General features: G+C 46.4%; 1 pseudogene; it reads right to left on the bottom strand.

Moving 5' to 3' along the window:
• Positions 1–148: 148 nt before the first annotated feature.
• Positions 149–26,396, bottom strand: LOC131495558 (transcription factor BTF3-like; annotated as a pseudogene).
• Positions 26,397–26,630: the final 234 nt, after the last annotated feature.

The raw sequence follows: 26,630 nt of genomic DNA, 5'->3' as shown, positions 1-26,630 counted from the left end.
AATGAATTGTATATAAGCAAAAACTGAAAAGAGCTGCAGTGTCCAAGGGTCTTGGGCTTAAAAAATATTCGAGATCCAGATTTTATCAGATCCATGAATAAAATTTTTAAAAAGCAGTCATCATATACAATAGCAGCTCCCAGTAACTTCTTCAAGTTTTTTCTTCTTCAGAAGTTGACTCCATTCAGTGTGCTTCATTCTTGGAAGCTTCATCCAAATTCTCCACGAGATCTGGACCTTCATCATCATTATCCTCTCCAGTAGCAAGTGGTGCCTTTCCATCCACAGATTGTTTGGGCAGAGCTTCAGCCCAAAGATATTTAAAGCCTCATTTGAGATACTGGGGAGCATTTCTGTCAGCTGCTTTGTCTCAGCATGGCCTGTGTTGGTGAAAGTATCTGCTTCCAGGGATGCCTACGCTTTAGGGTTGTTAAAGTGGATCACTATTCCTTGGTTTGAGAACCAACCCAAACCAAGAACTTGTGGCTCAGTCAGGTAAGCATCTGACTCCTGATTTTCAGCTCAAGTCATGATTCAGGGTTTGTGAGTTCGAGCCCCACGTCAGGCTCTGCAACAGTGCAGAGCCTGTTTGGGATTCTCTCTCTCCCTCTCTCTCTGCCCAGTCCCCTGCTCACGCTTTCTCTTTCTCTCTCTCTCTCAAAATAAATAAACATTTAAAAAAAAAATCATTTAAAAAGGTATTCATTATGACTACTCAAATCCTATTCACAACTGACCTTTTCATTTCCTGCAAACTTTTTATGTTTTCTGGACTTAAGAATTATCGTGTTTTGTTTACTTGTCTTACATACAGCAATTACAATTCAACACTAAATGCTCCATCAATTGTCTATATCCATATGTTCAGAACTTTCAGAGAGTCTATCAATTTTATCTACTTGAAGATTCTCTCTAGAGCCTTCTGACAAGTTCCAGTCTCTCTTGGTTTCTCTATTCCCACTACACAGCTATTGATATCTTCAAGCCTCAGTTTCTTCATCTGTAAAACAGGGATAATTATATTACCTCATAGAGGTGTTGTGAGGATAAGCAAAATAGTTCATGTAGCACAGTGTTTGTCATATACTGTTCATGTAGCACAGTGTTTGTCATAAACACTTAATAAATATTGCCTTATTATGATTCGAGAGGAGAAAACCAAAGCTCCAAGTAACCTGCCCAAGTGATGGTCAAAGCCCAGATGTGTCTGAAAGCTCCTACTTAAAACTGTTTTGCTATTTTTTTTCTTTTTTTTTTTTTTAACGTTTTATTTATTTTTGAGACAGAGAGAGACAGAGCATGAACGGGGGAGGGGCAGAGGGAGAGGGAGACACAGAATCGGAAGCAGGCTCCAGGCTCCGAGCCGTCAGCCCAGAGCCCGACGCGGGGCTCGAACTCACGGACCGCGGGATCGTGACCTGAGCTGAAGTCGGCCGCTTAACCGACTGAGCCACCCAGGCGCCCCAAAACTGTTTTGCTATTTTAGGGCAGGCCCTAAAAATCTTAGACTTACAAAGTTAGAATCTTCCAGTATGGTCAGTTGAAGAAACATAGGATTTTCCAAGAAAGTCCTGGCCGACCAGCAGGGTGAACATGGTCAGATCACCGAACCCCTCTAAGACATATTTCCTCCTATGGAAAGTGGGGATAAAGTGAGCACCAAGGAGATAAGGCACTTTGTAAACTAAATGCTCTGCACAAATGTTAGTTACTGCCCAACTTTCTCTTCCTTTGCTTCATTTTTTTAGCAGCTGAGAAAACCAAGTCTGTGCAAGAAGATCACGCAGATAGAAATCATGCAGTGATTCGGTGGTTGAGACGGAACTGGAGCTCATATCTCATGGCCTTAGTGTAAAGAAATTAAGTCCAGGCCTGATGGGCATCCAAGGCTGCCAGATGCCCAGACAGGATAGAAGCAGGTGTTTCCTTGGCCTCCGTGTCCCCAGCCACTGGCCTGTCCTGACCAGGGGAGGGACACCACCTGCCGGTGATGGACTCTGGGGACAGAGACAGGCCTGGATCTGGTGCAGGCTGTTCTACTAGTGTGTCAGGAACAAAGCTACTCAGTGCCAAGGGCAGACAGTGGTTGCTTTTTTCTTTCCAGACATTCATCTGGCCTTCCTGCTTCCTCTTCTTCCCTGGGTTTGTATTTTTGAGTTCTGGCTGAAACTCTAGCGGGCATGGACTCTGTTGACCCTGGCCTTGAAACCCCACTCGCTGTGTCCTCTCTCATGGTGAATGGTAGGTCACCAATGACTTTCACATTCCCCAGCATCTCATTGCTCCCAAGCAATGGCACAAGCCTTGCCTAACCCTGGACTCAGGCCAAGAGAAAGCCCCCATGCACTGAATCTCAGATGCAGTGGGACAGTGGGCACGGGCAGGGATGATGAAAGACAAGGGACAGGACTGGGCCGCAGCAATGTCTGTTATGCCCTCCAAGCCACCCTCCTGCACATGCTGCTTCATGCCTTTTGGGTAGAGGTGCAAGAATGCAGCCTGCAGAAACACTGACACAAGTCACAAAGATGCGTGTGCATTGGGATGTTGTGCAGCCCACGCAGACGGCAATGATCCAGTATGCTTGTGCAATGGAGAAGTATGGAGCCATTTTTAAAAAGTAACACACACACACACACACACACACACACACACACACCCTTTTAAAAGAACAGCTTAGTAACAACACGTAGGGTAGTACCCTTTTCTGGGGGTAAAAATAAAAGCAAATTGGTATAAGGGGTGGAAGAAGAGGAAAGAGGGAATGATGCCCCGGGCCGATTTAGGAGATGAGAACCTGGAGGAAACCAGGAGGGACCTAATTTTTGTTGAACCCTTCCATATACCAGCTCTCCTTTTACATCTGTCATATCACTTAGTCCTCACAAAAGCCCAATAAGATTGGTGGTCATTGTCTCCAGTTTGCTGATAAAGAAATAGAGGCCCAGTGAGGTTAGTAAAATTTCAACATCACACAGATGAGATGTGGCAAAAGCTTAACCTTGCCCAAAGGGAAGTCTAGCCTAGCTGTTTGGTTTCTGGGATGTCATCTCTGAACCCTTGGGATATGCTAATAAAAGTGTCTTTACCTGGGGGCCTGAGGCCACACTCAACAGTCTATGCTAACAACGTGATTTGTGGTGGGGGCTTTGGGCATGTATCAACTCAGCCTCCAGAGAGGCTAGAAACCAAGTGTAGCTACATGGGTGTAGCTTGGTTAGTCTTGGTAAAGACTCTGGACACTAAGGCTTGGGTGAGCTTCCTTGGTTGGCAACACTGTGCATATCGCCAGACATCTTTCCTGGAATGTACTGCTGTCTACACATCTCGGGGGGCAGACAACTGGAAACTCCGCAGTGGAGCCCTCCTGAATGCTGTCCCATGCACCTCTCCTCTGGGCTGACTTTAATCTGTATCCTTTTGCTGCAATAAAGCATAACTGTGGGTACTCTAGCTTCCAGTGAGTTCTGTATGTCCCACTAGATAATTATTGAACCCGAGCATGGTCTTGAAGAAGCCCAAGCCTGCAATCACTGTCAGAAATGAGGGTGGTCTTGAGGGTTTCTCCCTAACTTTGAAGACGGTAAGGGGTGTATTGGGATTTGCTCAAAGATCTCAGAGACTCCAGTATGTGGCCTCTTCCCAGTTCATTCTTCTCTTACACTGATCCACCGTGGACAAGTGCCGAAGGGAAGAAATTCTGGCACCATGAGGAAGAACAAGAACAGAGTGGTGGCCACGCTCAGCGATAGCAATGTGGTTGAATGAGGACATAGAAAAGCAAGCTGAGTAGCATGCTCCGAGGGAAAATAGAAGGAACACATTTTAGAAAGTCCCAGGAATCTCTGACCCTCACGACACAAGATGGCAAGAAAGCAGGTGCAGAGAAAGCTGAAGGGAGAAGCTACCAGAAGCCCCAGTTTCTTATAGGTCCTCCAAGAAGCTAGGGTCCCTGATAGACAAGACTCTTCCCTTGTCTCCCACCCAGCACCTCCTCCCTGCTCACTGTAGGCCAGGAGAGAAGATCACATTTCAATTTATACACAGAATTAAGGGAAGGAGGGAAGGAACAAGGAGACTAGCTTTGATCCTTCTCCCTTTTGGCCATTCCACAGCGCTGGTGGTCCCCCTCAGTGGCATGTACAGAGACCTCATGTTTCCACAATCCCTTTATTACCCCCACATCCAGCACATTCTTAAGTACCTAGCCTTTTCTGCCCCCACCCAGTTCCAGGCTTGAGAGCATCTTTCCACCTGCTTTCCCACTTCCTACTTTGGAATTAAAAAATAAAAAATAGGGGCACTGGGTGGCTCAGTGGGTTAAGCATCCGACTCTTGATTTGGGCTCAGGTCATGATCTCACTGTCATGAGATCTGGCCCTCCGTTAGGCTCTGGGCTGAGCATAGAGCTTGCTTGGGATTCTCTTTCTCTCTCTCTCTCTCTCTCTCTCTCTCTCTCTCTCTCTGTCTCCCTCTGCCCTCTCCCCCACTCTTGTTTTCTCTCTCTTTAAAAAAAAAATTAAATTAAATAAATAAAAATAATATCTCCCTTGGATTAGCTTCCTGCCCAATAGTGCTGAGGGCAGAACTGAGCCTCTGAGATCACTTGAGAAGACATACACACATTCAAGCTGTCGGCTCCCAGATGCAGAGCCCTTCCCAAGTACATGGAATTAGTCTCCAACCCCAGGCAGGGGAAACTCCATTCCCAGTAGACTGGGCAGTGAACGAGGAGGCAGGTGGGGAGGAGGAGAGGCCCTGGAACAGCAGGTAACCAGCCTGCCTTTAGGCACATCTTAGCCCTGTCCCTGCTCTGAGGGCAAGGCCGAGTGGAGCCACTCTGGTTCCTGCTTTTACACAAGGCATATTTCCCCCTGTACAGACTATCTGCAATGATCACTTGGGGCAAATTTCACCTGCATCGATGTATTAGAGAGGTAAGGATTTTTTGAAGCTATTCTCTTCTGCACCTGTCTACCAGTAATAGTAGGGAAAGCAGACAACATTTCTCTCTCCTACTTCCTGCCAGCCAACTGGCAAGAAGACAGCCTCAGGTTCAGACTCTTTCTCTCTCTAAATGTATGAAACCTCGGGGTTTTTTTTTAATGTTTATTTTTTTTTTCAGAGGGGAGAAGGGCAGAGAGGGGGGCGGTGGAGGATCTCAAGCAGGCTCCGTGCTGACAGCAGAAAGCCCGATACAAGGCTCAGACTCACAAACCATGAGATCGTGACATGAGCAGAAGTCGGGCGCTTAACCAACTGAGCCACACAGGTTTTCCAGAGGCCTTTAGGAACTAATCTTCGCAGCAGGTTGCTTCCTGATCTTGTCCCCAGACGGGAGAATGAACACAATCCCTCCCCAGCTGGGAATCTTGGCATTCAGAAAACCCCTGTCAAAAAAGCTTTTCCTTTTGCAGTTGTCTTGCAAAGTTATTTGTGTGAGGGTCTCCAGAGTGCCCAGGCACTGCTAACCCCAAAGGTATCTGCGTCATCATGATCAAACGGGTAAGATATTAAACAACTTCTCTTCCTGAACCCTCTCGCTCATTTTTGTGGTGTACTCCTATTTTAAGATCCAGCTTAAACGTCACTCCTGTGGGAAAAACCCCGTTCTTCTGCTGGACCCAGCCTCTCATCCGGGCAGCGCACCCCCAAAAGTGCTCCTCCCCGGCACTTAACACGCAGTGTTTCCTTATAAGCATACCTCCCCTGCTAGACTGGAAGTTTCCTCAGAGCAGGGAATCCTGTGTCCACAGAACCTAGCACAGCACACTGCTCAGGGCTGAAGCTCCGTAAATAGTTGTTTGAATGGGTGAATGAATGTATGAATCAAAGCAGAGCTGTTACGAACACAGATCGTACTGTGTAATGAGGGCAGCCACCAGCCGCATGTGACCATTTAAATTTAAATGAACTAAAATAAAAAACTGTTCAGCGTGTGTCATTCAGAGGACCTCCCTCAATGCGGTGCTGTGCTACTTGTTGGCCAAAGAATCACACAGATATTTATAGTGTAAGACAGACGTACGACAATCTAGCAACTATAAAGAACGCCCCCTTGAATAAATAGGGTCTGAATGAAATAGATTATGATTAGGCATTGTCAAATATATAACAATTAAACCGACCAAAGGAAAAAATAGAGAGAGAGGTTTGGTTGTCCTTACAGCCTGAAAACGAATGTGTTTCCTCACTTACATTTGAAATAGACGTTACTTTGCCTACGGGCTACGATTTTACTCTCCCGAGGGAACTACACCTCCAAGTGGTTAAGAGTGCCTCCTTCTGCAGGCTGGGGAACGGCAGAGGAGGCTTTGCTTGACTCTTTGTAACAAGCCAGGGGCCCTGTGCCCCAGACACCAGGCTCCTCTGTTTCTGCCCCATCCCCCACCCCGCCCCTCCCCACCCCCCAGCACAATTCCCGCTGGCAGCCAGCGCCGGGAGCCAGGAGGTAGCAGCTGAGAACCCGGCCTGTGAGCCAGGCCACCCCCAATTAGTTTATCTTATTAATGCCAATTTATTAGCACAGAACCCCTGGGAGGTGAGCAGGAGGATGTTTTAAATAAGCATCTGCATTTCCTGTCTGTAAGCTTTACACCTGAGCTCAGTGCTAGACGGGTGGCCTCCTGCCTCCCTACTTCCTCTGGACGGGTGGACCCAGGAGAGTGGATCTGCCTGGACAGAGGGGATAGTGTGTGCTTCTAAACACAAGAAGATTTGTCACAGCTTCATAAGTGTTTGTGCAGGCGTCCTTTTAAGGGTTCTCTAAGAACTCATCTACAACAAAGAATTTGTCTGTTAAATAACAATGGCTTTATAAATACAATAGCCTTAATCATTAAATCTTACTCCTCAGGGCTCCAAAGGGACTAACTCCTTCGGTTCTTTAAGGGTTAGGAGCTGGGGAAAATGCTATCTTCCCGCTAGGGGTTTCCTGGCTTGGAAAGAGTCTTATCATTCACCCCCTCTTTGAAGCCGGGGCCCATATAAGCAGTACCACACCCTATGAGACACACAAGCGCGTTTTCAGTGAATTGATAAATAGTCATAATTTAACATTGTTCCAAGCACCTGAGAAATTTTCACAGGCCATGAGCTCTTTTGGCTTCAGAGGGACGAAGTGTCACAACCAGGTAGATCCTACCTGCGAAGGTGTGTGCTTGGTAGAGGAGAAGAGCCACCCCCCACCCCAACCTCCCTCCATAGTGTTTCCTCCCTTACTAACACCCAGCTTTAAAATTCCCAGAAGAAACACCCACCCCTCTCCTGGCTGCAGAGAGAACCTTCTCTTAAGCAGGCCATTGTGTGCATATTTTTGTGGGCTAGGGGGAGAACGAGTTGCTCTGAAGCCACAATGCGCTCGCTGGTAAACGTTTAATAATTGGTTCGCTGAGAAAAAAGAGAAGCCCTGATTTGTGGCGTTTTCCAACTCCGTCTTTGAACACGGGGGTGAGAAAAGATGTGTAGTAGCTCACTATTACATAATATTTCCACGGGACCAATACAGTGGCGGCAAATGACCTCAAGATCACAGCACTAAAATGAGTTTTGAATTATTTTTTACCATTGCGTTTAATACCGTCATTTAATTGTAAGCTTACATAATTTAATTTTGTCCCAATGGCTGTGTTTTACCACCAGCTTGCTGAGATCCTTAAAGACTCGGCAGTCGGCTCTCGTGAACCGTCCGGGCTGGCCTCCCGGCACGCTACCGCCCTGCAGCCACTTAGCCACACTTCTGCGACCCCACTGTTGTCACTTCCCGGCTTAGAATTTCTATTTCCTGGCTCCCACCGCAACCTCAGTGAGGTCAGCGTGTTATGCCTGTTTTATACGGTGGATACTGGAAATAACTGCGCGTACCCACCCCCGCCACCGTGATGATGGCAGCAGTGACGAAGGCTCCTGCCTGTGTCCTCTGGGGGCCAGCTCTGGCTGACGGGAGCACCTCTCCCTGAGATGCCTGCAGGTTATGGTGGCCAACAGCTCATGCAGGCTCCAAAGCCCGGCCCCTTCCTCAGGGAGGGCTCTGCTGTGGTGGGAGTTACACCCAGAGCATCTGTGGAGGAGGCCAAGGTCGTCGCCTGAGACACAGCCTGGTTTGGCAACTTCCTCTTCAGCATGCTTCCCACGTTCCCTTCCTCCGAGAGCCCTCCCCCCACGTACGCACGTCATAGGCATCTGAATTCCTGTCTCAGGCTCTGCTTCTAGGCCACTTGGCCAAAGACATGAAGCCTCGGAGGGACTTCCCTGATGTCCCACAGTGACCGAGGCAAAACGAACCCAAGACTCCTGATTCCTAACAAAGTGTTCTTACAGTCATCCCACAGCTGCTGCTTCTACTTTAATTAAGACTCCTCAGCGACTATGAAAAGACTGACGCCCAAACACCCTAGTGTGGCATTCAGGGCCCTAGCACTTTGCCCCCCCTCCACGCTTCTCTTCCAGCCTTGCATCCTAGGATTCTCCTTGCTTATACCTGTGACTTCAACCACAGCCAACTGCCTTCTGTCCCTCAAACCTGCCCTGGGTTTCTTGTGTCTGAACTTTTGATTCTGTTGTTTCTTCTTCAAGACAAATAAACGTACATGTTGTAAATGCCTACTGCATTCAGGGCATTGTACTAGAGAACAGCAGTCTTCAAAATGGAGTATATCTGGGGCGCCTGGGTGGCTCAGTCAGTTAAGTGTCCAACTTCAGCCCAGGTCATCTCATGGTTTGTAGTTCGATCCCTGCATCGGGCTCTGTGCTGATGGCTCATGCTGACAGCTCAGAGCCTGGAGCCTGCTTCAGATTCTGTGTCTCCCTCTCTCTCTCTGCCTCTCCCCTACTCTCACTCTGTCTGTCTGTCTGTCTGTCTCTCTCAAAAATAAATAAACATTAAAAAATTTTAAAAACAAAACAAAACAGAGTATATCTACCCTTGTAGGTAGCAGAAGACTTCAAGAAGTATGTGCACAAGCCTAGTTTTAGGGGAACTGGTATCTAGGTCCTCAAATTCCATATTTGCACTTTCTTAAAATTGTCTAAGAAGGGGCCTGCCTTCAAAATAGTCCTCCTCCCACCTTGCAAAAGAAAGGAAAGTCTCCCTTTTACTATGGTGCATTGAAAGGGAGGTTTCAAAATATCAGTTTTGGGGAAGGCTCCCTTAGTGATTAGTCAAGGCATGATTACCCTTAGGGTGTTTTGGAGCAGTGAGAAACCATGGTAAGAACCCGCAGTCAGGCAAGGTTGGCCTGGGCTTTGGTGCCAGGCAAAAGGGTTGCAGCCTCAGTGGGTGCAGGAGGAAACAGGGCCGGTTGGCACTGAACACCCAGCTGCAGGGATTTGGCCTGGAGCCGCTCTGGGGTCAACTTTTCTCTGCCTCCGTGCTCTATAACATGGAGTCATCAGTACTGTAGGAAGGGTTCTAGAACATGGTATATCTCTAGGGATCGTCGTTCTTTTGCTCGGATCTGATCGGGATAGACAAGGGATGCGGGAAGTTTAGTAACCTAGCGAGAAAGTGATTTTATGCATTTTCATATTAAAGTAATAAGAGCTAACACAGTAGTGCTTACTGGGTGCCTGTCCCTGGTCTAAGAACTTGATTTCTATTAAATGCATGGAATCATTACATCAAGGCTGTGAGGAAACCAAGGCTGAGAACCGAGCGAAGTACCTTGTCCAGGGTCCCAGCTGGCAAACCGAAGAGCCAGATGCAAACCCCTGTGCTATGGCTCCAAAGCCTCTGCCTTTTTTATTTTTAAGGTTTTTTTTTTAATATTTATTTATTTTTGAGAGAGACAGAGACAGAGCCCGAGTGGGAGTGAGACAGAGGGAGAGGGAGACAGAGAATTCGAAGCAGGCTCCAGGCTCCAAGCTGTCAGCTCAGAGCCCGACGCAGGGCCTGAACCTAGAAACCACAAGATCATGACCTGAGCCGAAGTCAGACTGAGCCCCCCAGGTACCCTCTTTTTTATAAACTTTATTTATTTATTTATTTATTTATTTATTTATTTAGAGCGTGCAAGTGGGGGGGGCAGAGAAAGAGGGAGAGAGAAAGAATCCCAAGCAGGCTCCTTGCTGTCAGTGCTGAGCCCGACAAGGGGCTCAAACTGTGAGATCGCGACTTGAGCCAAAATCAAGAGTCAGACGCTAAACCGACTGACCCACCCAGGCGCCCCCAGAGCCTGTGCCTTGAACCCAAACTAGAAGTTTTCAAGCAAATGCAGACTTGTTTTGAAGCAGAAAGCAAAAGCTGATGCTTATTTCAGCTAAAACTTCAGGTTTTTAGCTTTTTGTGAGCTGCTTCTTTTCCTAAAGGTGGGGTGGGGTGGGGACGTGGTCACTTTGCTATGACCTAAGGGTGGTAAGGCACAAAGGTTTTTTCCTCCTTCTGGTGTCCATTCTGCCGGGTGTGGAATAAGATGAGGGAACAAATGGAGGAGGGATTAAGGATGTCTTGAGAAAGAACAAGGACAGACCCCGATCGGGAGAATGCCATCTGCATTTTGTGAAGTTAATTTCCCCCTGTTTTCCGGCTCATTAGAGACATTGAGGGCGAGGGGATCAAGCTGGGGCACCTGCTGCAGTCACCACCTGGGCTATCTCACCACCTGGGCTGTGGTTGTTCTGGAAAAACCCTCCACCAATGAGAGTGCTGTATCTGTGCTATGCAGGGATCAGCTGGGGCGACCACGGAAAGGGACAAAGGGACAGGAAAGCCCCTAGAATGATGGCGGAAGGGGCAGGGATCACAGTGAAAGTGGAGCCGGTGGTCAAGCCTGAGTTGCTTTGGTGAAAAGGAGAGAAGTGGGTTATGTTTAATGTGAAGGGAAAAGAGCATTTCTCTATGCTATGCCAATTGAAAACATGCTTATGAAGAAATAGAGGCAGGGAACTCAGAAAAGTATGAGTGAATGTGTTCCTCCACATTCTATGTTTTTACTGTTTATTTATTTATTTTGAGAGCATGTGCATGCATGCGGGGGAGGGGCAGAGAGAGAGAGAGAGAGAGACAGAGAATCCCAAGCAGGCTCCATGCTGTCAGCACAGAGCCCAACATGGGGCTTGAACTCATGAACCGTAAGATCATGACCTGAGCCAAAATCAAGAGCCCAAGAGCTGGATGCTTAACTGACTGAGCCACCCAGGAACCCCTACATTCTATTTAAGGCTATGTTTTAGAGAAGTTTTAGGTTCAAAATCGAGAGGAAAATACAGAGATTTCTCATAACCCCCCTGTTCCACCCATACACAGCCTCGCCCATTATCACCACCCCACCAGAGGGGTGCTTTTGTTATAAATGAGGAAACTACACTAAGTCTATAGACCCAGAGTCTACAGTTTACATTTCTGTTCCCTCATGGTGTTGTAGATTTGTATGGATTTGAACAAATGTATAATGATATGTGTCCATCACGACGGTATCTGACAGAGTGTTTTCACTGTCCCCCAAATCCTCTGTGCTCCATCAGTTTATCCCACTCCCACTGCACCCCTTGGCAACCACTGACCTTTTCACCATCTCCACAGTTTTGCCTTTTCCAGAATGTCATATAGTTGGAACCACACAGTACGTAGCCTTCTTAGCTTGGCTATCTCCACTCAGCGACTCACGTTTGAGTTTCCTCCATGCCTTTTCATGGCTTCCCAGCTCATTTCTTTCTAGTGCTGAATAACATTCCGTCGGGTGGCTGGACCACAGTTTGTCCATTCGCCTACCGAAGGCCATCTCGGTTCCTTCCAAGTTTTGGCAATTATGACTAAGTCTGCTATAAACGTCTGCGTGGAAGTTTTTGTACGGACGCATATTTCTGCTCCTTTGGGTAAATACCAAGAAACACAGTTGCTGGATCATATGATAAGAGTAGGTTCAGTCTTCTAAGAAACCGCCACCGGTCTTCCAAAGTGGCTGCACCATTTTGCTTTCCCACCAGTGGCAAGTGAGGGTCCCTCTTGTTCCACATCGTCCCCCGCACCTGGCGTTTAGTGGTTTGGTGACAGCATTCTGGATTTGGGTTACTCTAGTAGGGAGGGAGTGATATCTCATGGTTGATTTAATTTGTGTTTCCCCGATGACACATGATGTGGAGCATTCATTCTATGTTCCAAACTTTCTTCAAGTTGTTTCTTTGCTAACGAAATAAAGACAAAATGTTTCTTAACTTTGCTAACGAAATAACGACAAAATGTTTCTTAACGACAAAATGTTTCTTTTTTTTTTTTTTTTTATTTATTTTTGGGACAGAGAGAGACAGAGCATGAACGGGGGAGGGGCAGAGAGAGAGGGAGACACAGAATCGGAAACAGGCTCCAGGCTCCGAGCCATCAGCCCAGAGCCTGACGCGGGGCTCGAACTCACGGACCGCGAGATCGTGACCTGGCTGAAGTCGGACGCTTAACCGACTGCGCCACCCAGGCGCCCCAACGACAAAATGTTTCTTAACGACAAAATGTTTCTTTTCTAAGGAAAGTGGAGACTCGGGAAACATACGCAAAAATTGTTACTTCTGTCCAGCACTAGTGAGGACAGAACCCTCTGGAAATGTCCTTCCTGAAGCTTCTCAGACTGAGACTGTGCTTGCTCTTTCCTGTGCCTTTCTCCAGGACTGGGCCCCGCTCTGAACCCTCTGGCGAAAGTTTGGACCTTGTTGCCCACCTCTTGGCCTGGACTCGGCATGTCCTCACCCTGGATTTCCCATTCCTGGGTTGCCCCCAGCTGCTGGGAGAATTGTTCCCTCCTGTCAGACCCTGACCTGACTCGGGCACTGACAGCTGGACAGAGGCTCATGGTCACAGCCCAGCAGCTGCAACAAGGACTGTCTTGCTTTGCAGGTCAATGCAGTCCGATTGTCCCCCTTGGCCGCCATTGTCAAAGTTGGTCAGACCATATCCCAGATTATATCATGATGCTCTGGAAGGTTCCCCAGCCAAGCTGGGTCCAGTGCTCTGCAACAGGAGAAGTTCAAAGACTGCCTCACATAAAAATGCTGGTGCTCTTACATTTGTGTCTCCATGGTCATGCAGGGGCTCTTTATGGGGAGTTCTGGCTTCACCATGGCCATGAACTTCAAATCTCTGGAATTCCTGCTGGACAAAAAGGACTTGAAGAAATGCAAGTGCACAATCTCTTATCAGAAGCCCTAGGGAGAGTAAAAACCCTTAGGCCAGATGTGTTTTAGAATTCAGAATTATTTCAATTTTAGAAAGATAATTTGGTGCAGATACTGTATATAACAACCCCAGTGACGTCTGGGGCAGCATGCTGTAAGTCAAACCACATCGATACTTCTGCAGCGAAGTGTATGAATAGTCACACTAAGCGAGATGAATTCATCGCCTTAGGACAGTTCAGGTCAGGTTTTGCTACCAAATGATTTCAGGTTAAATTAGGTGCTGCTACCATATAAATTATGGAAAAAAATCATTTCATAAAGCTTTTTGAGTAAGTTAAAGATTTCCCATATATTCTTTATATATTTCATAAGCACCTTGAGAACAGGAATGGTGTCTTATCTTTTTATCCCTAATGCCTACCCCAGTTCCTGGCACACACTGGACACTTCATAAATGCTAAAGGAATAGGTAAAATGTCCTTTGGTTTACCAGATTACTTCCTCGTGGGTAACCCAAGGGCAAGGAAGCCCTTCCTGGAATGACTTGTGACCAATTCTTGGTTGGACATCCCGGACAAATCTGCAGGGCTCCCAACTGTCCCCTCAAATTCCCATGGGGTCGCAATGGTTTACCATTTTTTCTCTTCTTTGTCTGAAAGCAAGCAAGAGCTAAAAGCCTCAAACCGAGAGAGAAACTTCTACAGAGGGCCATTTGAGGAAGCAGCAGAACATGTGAGAAAGAGCCCTGGGTAGAAGCTGTAAGATGTAGGCTCTGCATACAGGCCTATCATTCCCTGGGTGTCTGACTGTTGCTACGTCTGGATCTGTTTGCCGCCTGCTAGAAAAGTAATCCCCAAACTTGCCAATCATCATAATTGCCCAGGAAGCTTTAAAAAAATACAGGTTCTGATTCTGTAGGTCTGGGGTGGAGGGCAGAAATCTTGCCTTTAAAAAAATTTTTTCAGGGGCACCTGGGTGGCTCAGTCAGTTAAGCATCCGACTTCGGCTCAGGTCATGATCTCACGGTTTGTGAGTTTGAGCCCCCCCATCGGGTTCTGTGCTGAGAGCGCAGAGCCTGGAGTCTCTGTGTCTCCCTCTCTCTCTGCCCCTCCTCTGCTCACACTCTGTCTCTCTCTCTGTCTCTGTCTGTCTCTCAAAAATAAATAAACATTAACAATTTTTTTAATTTAAAAAGTATTTTCAGAATTTTAAAGATAGTGATAGGTAATAGAGGAATATAGCTATGTTTGTGATAGAATAAATACTGAGAAATATAGGTATTATGCTTCATGCATTTTAATGTTAGATTTTACTTTATTGGCAACAAGGGAGAAGGTCAGAATGAACTAGATTTTAATACTAGTATTAATAATAATACAGTAAAACCTTGGATTGTGAGTAACTTCTGTGAGTGTTCCACAAGATGAGCAAACATTTCTAATAAGTTTTAAATTTATTTTAAATTTAAATAAAACGAGCAATGTCTTGCAATACGAGTAGTAGGTGACGCTGAATGTCACATGATCACAGTGAGCCAATGGTTCTTCTCTTGTGTGCACTGCTGGATTGTGGGTTATTCTCTCCCACGCTCAGACGCTCGGTCTCAGGCCGTGGTGTTCGGCAGAAATCAGTGATGTTTCACAATGTTGGAAGGTGCCCACAACTGGCACTTGTGTATTTTTCATCACTTCAAAGCACCTATGGACAGTCCTTTGCTTTTTCCTACAAGAGTGAGCCTAGGAATGTTTTGCTTCACTCTAGGTCAAGCTGCCTGCAGATACAGACCCTTTCCTCTGCTGCCTTATTGCCAGTTACATTAAATACAGTATATGACAAGAGTTTATTAATACTGTACTGTAGTCAACATCCGTGCGAGCATATACAATGGCCCCCATGCAGAAAAAGATTCCATTGAGCCAACAGGTATCAGTGATTCTGTTAGTGAAAGTCGTCCTACACAATAACCCCCTTCTCTCCTGTCTCTCTTACACCAGCCACGGAGGTTTACAAAGGTAAGTGCAGGTTAATTTGTTTATTTTTCTTTATATTTTGTTCTTTTGTATTTCTTTATTTTGTAGTATATTACAGTATTGTAATTATTTTTATATGAATATTTTTGGGTTGTGGAACGAATCATCTCAGTTGCCTTTATTTCTTATGGGGAAATTTGCTTTGATATACAAGTGTTTTGGATGACAAGCATGTTTCCGGAACGAATCATGCTTGCAAACCAAGGTTTTACTGTACTACCACTGACTTTTTAAAACAGTTAATAGGGCTGGTTTTTTGTGGGTTTTTTTCATGTGTAACTACTCATTTATTTATTGTTTTTTACTTTTTTTTTTTTTTTTTTTTAGGGAGAGAGAGTGAGTGGGGGCTGGGCAGTGGGGAAGGGGTAGAGGGAGAGGAAGAGAGAGAATCTCAAGCAGGCTCCATGCCCAGTGTGGAGCTCGATTTTGGGCTTGATCTCATGACCCTGAGATCATGACCTGAGCCAGAATCAAGAGTCAGACTCCCAACCAACTGAGCCACCTAGGCATCCCATTTTTAAATTTTTTAAAGATTTTATTTTTAAAGTGATCTCTATACCTAACTTGGGGCTCGAACCCACAGCCCTGAGACCACGAGTCACATATTCCATTGACAGAGCTAGGCAGAAGCCCTTATTGTTTTCTAATTTTTAGAATTGAAATATATTTTATATGTAACATTATATTAGTTTCAGGTGTGTAACATAATTATTATATATAATAACATATATATATATAAATAACATAAATACATATAGATTGCAAAATGATCACTACAACAAGTCTAGCTAACGTTCATCACCATAGATAAATATTTTTCAAATATGTTACAAAATATTTTTCTTGGGATAAGAACTTTTATGATCTACCAACCTGCAAAGTTCAAATATATAAGAAAGTATTATTAACTTCAGTCACTATGTTGTACATTACATCGCCAGGACTTATTTATTTTGTAATTGGAAGCTTGTACATCTTTTTTTTTTAATGTTTATTTATTTTTGAGAGAGAGACAGAGCACGAGCAGGGGAGGGGCAGAGAGACACAGAATCTGAAGCAGGCTCCAGGCTCTGAACTGTCAGCACAGAGCCCAACACGGGATTTGAACTCATGAGCTGTAAGATCATGATCTGAGCTGAAGTTGGACGCTCAACCAACGGAGCCACCCAGGTGCCCTGGAAGCTTGTACCTCTTGACCACATTTACCCATTTCTCCCACCCTCCCATGTCCTGCATCTAGCAACCACCAATTTGTTTTCTCTATCTGTGGGTTCAGTGTTTTTGTTTCCTGTTTTTCATGATTTGAGTTTCCACATGTAAGTGAGATCATATAGTATTTATCTTTCTGTCTGACTTAGTTCACTCAGCATAACACCCTTAAGGTCTATCCATGTTGTTGCAAATGGCAGGATTTCCTTTCTTTTTATGGTGAATAATATTCTATTAAATACAGACACCACATTTTCTTTATCCATTCATCCACTGATGGGCACTTAGTTTCCATATCCTGGCGATTGTAGGTAAGGCTGCAGTGAACACGGGGCTGCAGATACTTTTTCAAGTTAGTTTTCCATTTCCTTCAGATAAATACCCAGAAGTGGGATTGCTGGATCACATAGTAGCTGTATTTTTAATTTTTTGAGGAACTGCCATACTGTTTTCCACAGCAGCTGCATCAGTTTACGTTTCCACCAACAGTGCACGAGGGTTCCTTTTTCTCCACATCCTCACCAACACTTGTTAATTTCTTGTCTTTTTGGTACGGCCATTCAAACACATATGAGGTGATATTTCATTGTGATTTGACTTGCATTTCCCTGGTGATTAGTGATGTTGAGCACCATTTCATGTACCTGTTGGCCATCTATATATCTTTTGGAAAGCTGTCTGGAAGATCCCCTGCCCATTAAAAACATTCTCTTTAATGTTTATTTATTTACTTTTGAGAGACAGAGAGAGAGCACAAGTGGGGGAGAGACAGAAAGAGAGAGGGAGACACAGAATCCGAAGCAGGCACCAGGCTCTGAGCTATCAGCACAGAGCCCAATGCGGGGCTTGAACCCACGAACCATGAGACCATGACCTGAGCTGAAGTCAGACGCTTAACCAACTGAGCCATCCAGGTGCCCCTCCTCTGCCCATTTTTAAATCAAATTGTTTGGGGTTTTTGTTATCGAGTTGTATGAGTTCTTTATATATTTTGGATATTAACCCCTTATCAGATATGTGATATCTGATGTAGAAATCTGTACCTTAAAAAAAGCTCCTGGGGTGCCTAGGAAACTGTCGGTTGAGCATATGACTTCAGCTCAGGTCATGATCTTGCCGTTCATGAGTTTGAGCCCGGCATTGGGCTTGCTGCTGTCAGTGTGGAGCTCGCTTTGGATCCTCTGTCCCCTTCTCTCTCCGCCCTTCCCCTGCTCACAAAAAGAAAAATAAACATTAAAAAAATAAAAATTAAATTCAAGAAAAACCTCCTTATGTGACAGTAATACCATAAAAAGAAGGGAGAAAGGATGAAATAGAGCTACGGGAGAGTAACATTTCTGTATATCACTGGGATTAAGCTAGTATAAGTCCGAAGCTGATTCTCATGAGTTAAAATGTATATGGTAAGGCCTAGGGTAACCATTAAAATAATAGCTAAAAAAATCAGTGAAAAATCATTAAAAAATTAAAATACTACATCAGACAGATTCATGAAACATAGAGAAAATGAAACGTAAAATGACAGATGGAACTCCAACAATATTAATGAACCATTAAACACGAGTAGATCGAACAATCTCAATAAAGATAGAGATTGTCGGAATGGATAAAAAAAAAAAACCACACAATCCAGCTATATTCTGGTTACAGGAGGCCCACTTCATATTGAAAGGTACAAATGGACGGAAGGTGGAAGAAAGGAAACAGACACATCATGCAAACAGCAATCACGTGAAAGCTAGAACGGGCAGAGTGATATGAGGCAAAATAGATCTTTTATTAATTTTAGTAATTTTTTTTATTTTGAAAAGATATTTGTTTTGGGAAGAGAGAGTGCATGTGCGCACGTGCACGTGTGAAGGCAGGAAGGGGCAGAGAGAGAGAGAGGGAGACAGAGGATCCAAAGTGGGCTCCAAGCTGATGGTGGAAAGCCGAACTCATGAACCGTGAGATCATGACCCGAGCTGAAGTTGGATGCTTAACTGACTGAGCCACCCAGGTGCCCCAGATATATATTTATATTTGTTAATGTTTACTTATTTATATTTGAGAGAGAGACAGAGAAAGAGAGAGAGAGAGAGAGAGAGAGAGAGAGAGAGAGAATCTAAAGCAGGCTCCATGCTGTCCACAGAGTCCGATATGGGGCTCAAACTCATGAACTGTGACATCATGAGGGGAGCTGACGTCAGATGCTTAACTGATGGAGCCACCCAGACGCCTCTCAGACAAAATAGATCTTAAAATAAAAAAATGTTAACAGACATCAAGTAGGATACTTCATAATGACAAAAGGGTCAATCCATCAGGAAGACATAACAATTATAAACATATATGCACCTGATGACAGAGCACCAAATACATGAAGCAAAATCCAACAAAAACGAAGAAACAGACAAGTCAACAATCTGGAGACTACTGAAGATCTCCATATCCCGCTTTCAAGAATAGCTAGAACTAGACAGAAGACCAACTAGGACATGAAAACTTCAACAGCACTATAAACCAACTAGACCTGACATGCATCTATGGAACTCTCTCGCCAACAACGGAATATACTTTCCTCTCCAGTGCACACAGAGCACTCTCCGGGATAGACCATATGCTAGACCATAAAACAAGCCTCAACTGCACTCTTGGGCATTTATGTCAGAGAAACGATACGATAGCATGCTCACACAACAACCTGGATGTGAACACTCGCGGCAACTTTGTTTGTGATAACAAAAAACCTGAAGCAGCCCAGAGGTCCTTCAACAGATGAATGATGAAACAAACTGTATTTTTACCATGATCATTCAAAGTATTGTTTTTGTTATTGAAAATCACTTGAAAATCTCACCACCCAGAAACAATTCCTGCTGCCACACTAGTGACCCCCCGCCACCAACATCCCACGTGAACACACATCCTGCACACAAAGAGGGATGTGTATACCTCCAGCATTTCCCCACCCCTCCCACCCCCCACCGAGCAATGATTCTCAAAGGGAAGCTGTCGCTCGCAGAGGGGCACATCACAGTCCACTGGGCGTGAGGGCTTGGGGAAGGCTGTGTGGTGTGACAAACTCCCCAGGTGATGCTGAATGTCCACGCTTCTTAGGGAGGCACCCCACCTTCACCCCACTACAAAGAGAATCTCTGAACACTGAACACAAATGGCTCATTGCACACATATTCTTTTGTACACTTCCTTTTCCACACCCTGCACCACTATGCCTCAATGGTTGCACAGTACACATTTTTTTGTTGCAGCAGAAGTTAAAAACGAATTCCACGTTGATGTTATTTAATATTTTCCACTAAAGATCTATCATTTTGTAGCAAGCATCTTTATATATATAATTGGCACCTTGCATTAAACTCCTACTGGTGCAATTTCTGGATCGGTGGGCTTGAATATTAAAAATTTTTGAAAACGTAATGAGAAAATACTTTTCAGGAAGATTGCACAGATTGGTATTTCCATCAAGCGCTCATTCAACAAATATTGCATCGGGCATTATTCGGTCATAAGCATATCCCCTACACCCTTGAACCTTTGTAAGTAAGTAAATTCCACGCGTCTTTGGTAAAATACTGCCCTCAAGCCTCTGACTTCAAGCGAACATGCAGACGGTATTCACTTACCTCCTAGGTTAAAGCACCTGTCCTGTCGGGAACCTACCACACCCTTTTTCAACCAGCCAGTCTGTTTGCTTCTCTTTGCTGCCGCCTTGCGCTGGGAAAGGGGAAGTTCATCTGGGAGGACCTGAGACATACCAGCTGACAACCCTTGACTTCAGCGGCAGGAAGGAGCCCACGGTCAGATCCTGGTAGTCTGTCCTAAATGGATCAGGGCCACAAAGAGTGAGGCCTCCGGGCTTCAGTGCAAAGAGAGCCCTGGGACAGGGCCCAGAGGAGGCCCTGGAGTGATGGCAGAAGAGCCCAGAGAATTCTAGAACTGGATCTAGAACGGGATCTACCCCTGATTTGCTATTAAGCAAGCTTGTTCTTTCTCTGCCCTCCGTTTCTTCTCTGAAATGAGGGGTTGCCTTAAGCCGGTGTTTTTGCAAACTGCAGGTGATAACCCATTAACAAGCTGTGAATTCTACTTATTGAGTGTGGCAAGCTTTTTTGTTATTTATTTGTGGGGGGAGGAGGAGAGAGAGAGAGAGAGAGAGAGAGAGAGAGAATCCCAAGTAGGCTCTGCACTATCATCACAGACCCGGAGGCGGGGCCTGATCTCATGGCACACCTGAGATCGTGATCTGAGCAGAAATCAGGTGTCTGTGGCTTCACCCACTGAACCAACCAGGAGCCCCTGCTTTTGTTTTTAATGGAAAAGGCAGAATAGAAAATCATGGAAATGTCAGCAGTTAGTTGTAACACATTTCTTACTGAAGGGGCTCGGTCAATGAGCTTTGAGGACGACATCCTTAGGGGATCCCAGAGTTCTCCCAAGCTGGAGTTTTCCGTTCTACTTGGGACCAGGGGCAGGGACGCTGTTGGCGTGACTGCTGGCCCCACTATTGGAGGAAGTGTTGGTGCCGTGCTGACACCTTCCCCTTCTCGGCTGCTCTGAGATGACCGGAAGCCCGGCTCTAAAGCAGATGACTGCTGAGAGTTTCCCATGCGGCCCCAAGGCAAAAACGACAGCAGACCACACTCTTGAGTCAGCATCCTCTCACAGCAGCTCTTCTCGGGCCTCCCAGTTTCGGGCTGACTGTGCAGATATAGACGCCACTGACCCGGCAGAAGCTTGCTCTATTTTTCAATACCTCGAGGAAACTGCAGAGGGCAGTGAGAACCTACGAATCCGGGATCGGGAGGGAACGGCGGGGCAGGAGGCCCTGGGTGCTCTGACTCGCCCCCCCCTTCTCTGACTCGGCCCCCCTCTGAGTTCCAGAAGGCCGGTGTGGGAGGGGGAGATTGTTTAACTTGCCCGCGAGCTTCTGATCCTGCCAGGTTGCGGGTGGGTCCTGCGGTGAGATAAAGCTCTCGGGCGGCCGCAGAGGACAGGAGCTGCCACTAGGGGGCAGCAGAACACTGGTGTTGGAAACGTGGGGGGCTGGCTTCAAGGCTGGGGACGGGAGCGGTAGGAGAGGTTCCAAAGGGGCCAAAAGCAAAGAGCCTGCAGAGCAGAGTGACCTTGCTTGCGCGCTCTCTCTCATTCTCTCTCTCTCTCTCTCTCTCTCTCTCTCTCTCTCTCTCTCCCTCTCTCTCTCAGAGGTCTCAGGAACGGGGGAGACTCAGACCTGCAAGATAGACGCCCACCGGGGTTGTGCCGGATCTGGCTCAGCCAGGCTCACCACAGCCCACGGTTAAATTTTCAAAACGTTCACAAGCCAGTTGTTAAACATAGCCGTCTTTAAAAACTTCCAATGCAATAAGTTATATTCAAAAGAAAAGTAGTAAACACTCAAGACGCATCACTTTCTGTCATACTGCAATCTGTTATGTTCTTCAGGCGACTTGCATTTATTCTGTGCGGTAAAAACGCCTTACAGCATTGGGCTGTTGCACGCGGTGCCTTCCCGCTGCCAGCCTGAACTGTCTCCGTGGGAGATTTATATCATGGAAATCAGCAAACACTACAAATCAGGGCGGCTTCTTCTCTGGGAGAGCCAGTTGTCAAGCATTTACCAGCACACCACTGGGGCCACTATCTCCACCCAGTTCCTGGGTCCCTTCCGGGCCACCCCTCCCGCCACGGGCTGTGTCTGAGCGACTCCTCTCAGGAGGTAGGGAGATGCCAGAGGAGGGAGGCTGTGACCTTTCCTGCCCGCCAGTGAGATTGTGAGATGACTTAATGACCTTACAGGGACAAGCAGACAACAGAGAACTTACAACCTTGACTGGAGTTTAGAAGGAGAAAGCTGGGGCAGAGCAACAAACACACTTCTCCATCCTCCTCCCCACCCCTCCCCCCCTGCCGTGGGGGGAGCAGGTGAGGAAGAGGAGACGTTCAGTCTGAAGAAAGGACACATGAAAGAAAGCCGTCTAGCGAAAATTTGAAGGGCTGGCATGTGAGTGACAGTTCTGACTTGATCCATCTAGATCCAGGATATAAAACTAGGGCCAAGAAATACAGATATGACTTACTATGAAAGAGAGTGTCAGCCGGAGCCTTCAAAGATGTAATGAGATGGCTCAATCGTGCTTCTCCCTCCCTAGGGAATGGACTGCATAGGACAGAATTTAAGAATCATACAAGAGGTCAGCTATAACTTGCTACTCGTATGTGGTCCGCAGACGAGCATCATGGCATCTCTTGGGGCCGTGTTAGAAACGCAAGCTGTCAGGCCCCACTCGGACCTACTGAATCAGAACCCGCATCTTAACAAGATGACTTTTCCCCGTGCTGGGGAGGACCGGACATAAACCACCTTGTTACGTGAGAAAACCAAAGCCGTTCCTAACATCAAAATTTGCTCTGGGCCATTAATCAAACATTTATATCTTTTTAAATGTTTATTTATTTATTTTGAGAGAGAAAGAGAGGAAGAGGAAAGGCAGAGAGAGAGGGAGAGAGAGTCCCAAGCAGGTTCCACACTATCAGTGTGGAGACCAACTCAGGGCTCAGTCCCACAAACTGAGATCACGACCAGGGCCAAAGTCAAGAGTCAGAAGCTTAACCAACGGCGCCACCGAACAATCAAATATTTAAAAAATAAAATGAGGGGCGCCTGGCTGGCTCAGTTGGTGGAGTAAGGGACTCTTGATCTTGGGGTTGTGGGGTTGAGCCCCACACTGAGTGCAGAGATTACTTAAAAGTCAAATCTAGAGGGGCGCCTGGGTGGCTCAGTCGGTTAAGCGGCCGACTTCGGCTCAGGTCATGATCTCGCGGTCCGTGAGTTCAAGCCCCGTGTCGGGCTCTGTGCTGACCGCTCGGAGCCTGGAGCCTGTTTCAGATTCTGTGTCCCCCTCTCGCTGACCCTCCCCTGTTCATGCTCTGCCTCTCCCTGTCTCAAAAATAAATAAAAATGTTAAAAAAAAAAAAGTCAAATCTAGAAAGAAGAGAGAAGAAAAAGAAAGAAAGAGAAAGAGAGAGAAAGGAAAGTCTTCGAGTACCAGAAGAATATATGGGAACATATTTTTCTAATCTTGAAGTGTGTAAGATCTAAGCATGTCCCAAACTTAGAAGTCATTAAGGAAAGTACTGATAGGCTCAGACATATAAAAGCCACATGTTTCTATGACCAAAAAAACCCCACAACACTATAAAAAGGTAAAAACACAAATGACAGATGGGGAAAGTATTTGCAACATCATAAACAAGAGGTTACTTTAAAGCTTATTTATTTTGAGAAAGAGAGATACAATGAGCAGGGGAGGGGCAGAGACAGGGAGAGAGAGAATCTCAAGCAGGTTCCGTACAGTGTGGAGCCAGATGTAGGACTTGAACCCATGGTCATGAACCGTGAGATCATGACCTGAGCTGAAATCAGGAGTAGGATGTTTAACCAATTGAGCCACCTAGGCGCCCCAAACAAGAGGTTGCTTTAATAAATAAAAAGTTCTTGGGATGCCTGGGTGGCTCAGTCAGTTAAGTGTCTGACTTTGGCTCAGCTCATGATCTCGAGGTTCTAAGTTCGAGCCCCACAGCGGACTTTCTGCTGTCAGCACAGAGCCCTCTTCAGATTCTCTGTCTCCCTCTTTCTCTGCCCCTCCCCCACTTGCTCATGCTCTCTCTCTCTCTCTCTCTCTCTCTCCTAAAAATAAACGGACATTAAACATTTTTTAATAAAGAGTTCTTACAAATGAAAAAGGAAAGACCAAGAATTTCACAGCAAAAAAAAAAAAAAAAAATGGAGAAAGGATGTAAACATTTCATAGCAAAAGAAGTGCAAATGCAATGCCTTTTTAAAAAATTTTTTTTCAACGTTTTTTATTTATTTTTGGGACAGAGAGAGACAGAGTATGAACGGGGGAGGGGCAGAGAGAGAGGGAGACACAGAATCGGAAACAGGCTCCAGGCTCCGAGCCATCAGCCCAGAGCCTGACGCGGGGCTCGAACTCACGGACCGCGAGATCGTGACCTGGCTGAAGTCGGACGCTTAACCGACTGCGCCATCCAGGCGCCCCTGCAATGCCTTTTTTAAACAGGTGAAAGTATTGCTCAATGTAACTCATGCAGAATGCACATTAGCACTGTGATGAGATACCATTACTTGGGTTGACAAAGATCGAGGGAGTTTCGCATTGTGGTGAGAAGGAAACAGACACTCTCATACGATGGCACCTCTGTGGTGGACTATTAGTAATCTGTCAAATTTAAAATGCACATACGTCTTGACCCAGCTAGTCCTTTAGATACACATGGGTCAAATGACATATATTCAAGACTATTATTTAAATACAAGTTACCATAGCAAAAGATTGGAAATAACCTGAGCATTAATATAGATCTGGTTAAGTCAACTGGGGTTGACTTGTGAAAGAGTGCAATGAAGCCACCAAAAATAATAAGGCAACTCTGTAGGATCTGAAATAGACCTTCCACATAGGTAACACCTGTCTTTACTTCTCACTCAGCTTGACACTGGCACTTGGTCCTGGGTGGCTAGAGGCCTTGGTCCCTTTCTTTAAAATTTTTTCTTTTTTACATTTATTTATTTTTGAGAGACAGAGAGAGACAGAGCACAAGTCAGGGAGGGCAGACAGAGAAGGAGACAGAGAATCCCAAGCAGGCTCCAGGCTCTGAGCTGTCAGCACAGAGCCCGACACGGGGCTCGAACTCACAAATCGTGAGATCATGACCTGATCCGAAGTCAGACGCCTAACCGACTGAGCCACCCAGGCGCCCCAGAGGCCTGGTTGCTTTCTATGCTACAAGGACTGTGGTCCTTTCCTGCCTTCGAAGTAGAAAACCAGCAGAGAGGGCAGCCTGCAGCTGGCCTCAGTCCTGGGAGTTCAGACCCTGCACCTTCTGTCACTGCTGCAGCCATGCTTCTTGGCTCCACCTCCCCTGCGCCCTGGAAAACACGTGCAAATGCACCCGGGTTTCTCTGTGACTGCGTTTCGACTCCACCCCTGCCTTGACCATTGATATGTGTGTCCCGAAGCTTCTTGCATTTTCTCTGGTGAATTTCACAAGCTCGGGGAAGCTTTCACCAAATCTTGATGAAGTGTCTATTATGTGTTGGACACTGCGGTGGGCACTCCGAATTCAAAGCTAGTTCAGCAGTACGCAGCTCCTGCTCTCAAGGAGCGTACAGCCTCTTGGGGAAAATAGTCACATGAGCAAAACGAACATCATGTTGTTAGCACAGTGATAGAGAGATGCCCGGGGTGTTATGAGGACGCAGAGGAAGGAAGTTGCCCTGGTCGTGGGGTGGGTGAAAAGAGGGACATTTTCCTGGTCGAGAAGGTTCTATGGCCCAGCCTTAATGATACATGAGAGTCTGGGGTGTCCCGCTCAGCTTTTACAGCTATTAGGGCTTTTGTCCTTCATAGTCCTCATCACCCTTTCTCCCTTTCCTCCTCCGCAGAGGAGCTGTCCGAAGTAGGGGAAAGGGTCAGATGGAGGGAAGTTTGATGCTGGTGGGACTGTGGTTCAGACTCTAAGACACTGCTGGGAGAGGTGGTGCCTGAGGGTGTAGGTTTGGAAGGGGACAAAATTAATCTGGGGTGATTAAACCTTGCCTTATCAAGGGTCCTACTGGGATTTATCCTACTCCCTTCCAGGGAACACTCCCCTCTCGAGTTTAGGCTCTGCCTTGGTGGATGCTCCCAAACAAGGGCCCAGGGGGCAGGTGCACTCCAGGCTGGGGGCGCAGGCCCGAGCTGACCATTCCCCTGTCCCTCTCTCGTGCTCTGTTTCCCACCACACCTCACATCTTCTGCCCCTCAGAGTCCGAGAGGTGATATACCTTCTGTCCCAGGGTGCTTAGCAGCCCCGCCATGCTGAGGGCATTAGCTGGCCAGCCATGGGAGGGACTGATCCCACATGTGTATGAGCTCTTGGCAACCTCATTTGAAGTCCTTGAAGTATGTGCATTTCCTGACCTGTGGGTTTTGTGCTGGGGATGTTGGGGGTGACGTTACTGGGGGTCTTTCGGAGGTTGGAGGCAGTCATCTAGGACTTCCTCCCTGGACTCACCTCTGGAGAAAATCTGGAAGCCAATGGGGGAGGGAGTGAGAACCCTCTATTCGGCCCTCTCAGAGCAGCGGGTGAGGAGTACTTCAGAGCCCTCTGATTAGGGACCCATTCATTTTGAGGCTGGGCCTTGCAGAGCCAGGGAGGGGCTCCCTGAGTAAATACCTTCAAAGGCTGATTGATTCTCAGTGCCCAGAGCCCAAGGTGGCAGCT

Source organism: Neofelis nebulosa, chromosome 15 (genome assembly GCF_028018385.1).
Source record: "Neofelis nebulosa isolate mNeoNeb1 chromosome 15, mNeoNeb1.pri, whole genome shotgun sequence".
NCBI classification, from domain to species: Eukaryota; Metazoa; Chordata; class Mammalia; order Carnivora; family Felidae; genus Neofelis; species Neofelis nebulosa.
Note: the sequence above shows the minus strand (reverse complement) of the source record. Positions and strands in the feature narration are given on the sequence as shown.